Source organism: Leptidea sinapis, chromosome 6 (genome assembly GCF_905404315.1).
Source record: "Leptidea sinapis chromosome 6, ilLepSina1.1, whole genome shotgun sequence".
In the NCBI taxonomy this organism is placed as follows: Eukaryota; Metazoa; Arthropoda; class Insecta; order Lepidoptera; family Pieridae; genus Leptidea; species Leptidea sinapis.
Window position 1 is genome coordinate 15,489,889 of NC_066270.1, and position 2,334 is coordinate 15,492,222.

Consider the following 2,334-nt stretch of genomic DNA (forward strand, 5'->3'; position numbering starts at 1 on the left):
TACGTGCGTCTTCTTTGTACTGATAAATGCCAAACATTTACAGCCTATACCGTTTAAATATTACTTCATTTATAAAAGTAGTTTAAAAAAACTAAAAAACACGCTTTGGTTGAAAAGATAATGGTTGAATGAACATCGATTCCTGCCTTATCGACGATAAATGAAAAAAATATATAAATTAACAAAAATCTTATTTTGAAAATTTAAAACTAGAAAAATTTTATCGCATTAATGTATTATTATCGGTCCTCTATAAATATACAAATCTTGAACGAAATCTGGCCGTTTAAAGTGGATCAGAATCGCGCCCAAATGAGTCGGTTACAAACAAACATACATACAGGTGAATCTAATAAAATGCGTGTTAAAAAGACTGTACAATTTATATTATTTTGGGAAGATCAGGAAAAACAAAGGTATGCGTTACCTATTAGACTTAGACCTGGTAGACGGTCTATTAAAATAGTCTTTATTTTCTCTGCAACTTTAATCAACTGTTTATATAATATAATATAATATATAATCAAGAATTCATAAGTAACATCTTATTATAGATGAAACTATTAATAAATATCAGCTACCAGATTAGGCAGTTCTCTAACTCCCTCCATTACCCCACGATCCCGTGCCCATCAGAACAGAAAACAGGTTTGCTTGTTTGTTGATGAACATTTGAAAACCGCATTATATGCATCACATCCAGAAGGTTAGGGTGACATTTTAATTCAAGGCGTGTGTTGGTATGGTGAAATATGCCAGGAGCGATCTCGTCAAATAGCAATTCAGAACAGTCTACATCACAAAACGACCGAATCGCCATTTTCATATTTGATTTTATGTCTGCATATTTAAATAAATTTATTAATTTTAAATTTAAATCAAATGTTTTATATTTTAATTACTATCTCAATTGGTAAGTAAATATTTGATAATATTTATATTTATATGATCCCTTTGTTTATGGGAAGAGTGCCTACATCACGGTAAGTTTTCACCATTTTATTTTTATTACAAGGTTGTACTTAACACTTGTTTGTGGGTTGGTAGCTCTGTAACCACAGAACAGAAAAAACTAGTCTGTTCCGTGTAAATAACTATGAAGGTACTTAATTGTTTAAGTTCAGACAAGTAATGTTTATAAGTTATAACACTGCTTGAGCAAAAATTTTGTACACCTGCATAACTTCGGTGGCATATGATTATATGATTATTCATAATCTGACACTGCAGCCAGTATTATCTCTTCCATAGGGAACTCTTGAACAGTTATTAGCACGATTACGAAATTTTATATGTAAGTTTAGTTTCTATATCTAATCACGTTTTCACTACGAACTCCTGCTGCAGTGATGATTGTCACCTCACGAGGTAACTCCTTATTAATTAGTAGCAATTCGTTTTAAAATTTATATTAAGTGTTACTTCCGCCAATCTTCATAAAAAATCACTTCCAAACATGTTTCACCTCTACACGAGGCATCTTCAGGAGCTGTTAACTCGACAAAAGCTGAAACAAGCCTTCTATTATTTCCTCAATAAGACACAATCCTCACCATGAACTCCAGCTGCACATAAGACTCTTCCTCCTCAATGGCTAGTAACATAAAAATGAAACTTTTAATACCAGTAGAAGCCGCATATCACGTAATTAGCTTGCAGTTTGTTATATGATCGTTTCATTCTGTTGAGGGGCGAATTTAAACCTAGGTTCGTTCTACTGTGTTAGAAGGAGTTATCAATGGGATGTCATGGAATGATGTGAGGAACATATAGATTAATATTTGCTAAAAAGTTTGGACATTTTAGTTTTCCATTAATAATTTTGTGTAATGTTATGACATCTATTATGTTTCGTCGACTTTCGAGTGACTGGAGAACTCCGATCCTTAAATGCCAAAAATCGAGTAAAGTCGCGTTGAATGCGGTTAAGTATATTTATGTACCTTGTATTGGGGGTTAATACAATTTTTTTTCTGGATGTTCTTCCATTGATGACAATGTGGCACCCTATGAAATTCAATTAATTGAAGATCTTTTTGATAATGTGAATAACTCACAAAAAGGAGCCCTAAGTGAGAATGATTAAGACGGGGAGGAGTCAACTTCGATTTTGTAGTGATGACGACTTGCAGTTTCTTTAAAACAAAGCAAAGACGCGCTGCAAAAGTTAAATTATGTTGAAAATGTTGTAATACTAATGCATCAAGATCTTTCTGTCAAAACAAAACAAGTGATTATTTTAAATAACGCAATTAAAATTACACTATGTATTTTTTTTGTTCCTGGTTTAAGTCAATGATTTATCAACTCTTATTTAAAATAAACATGCCATAC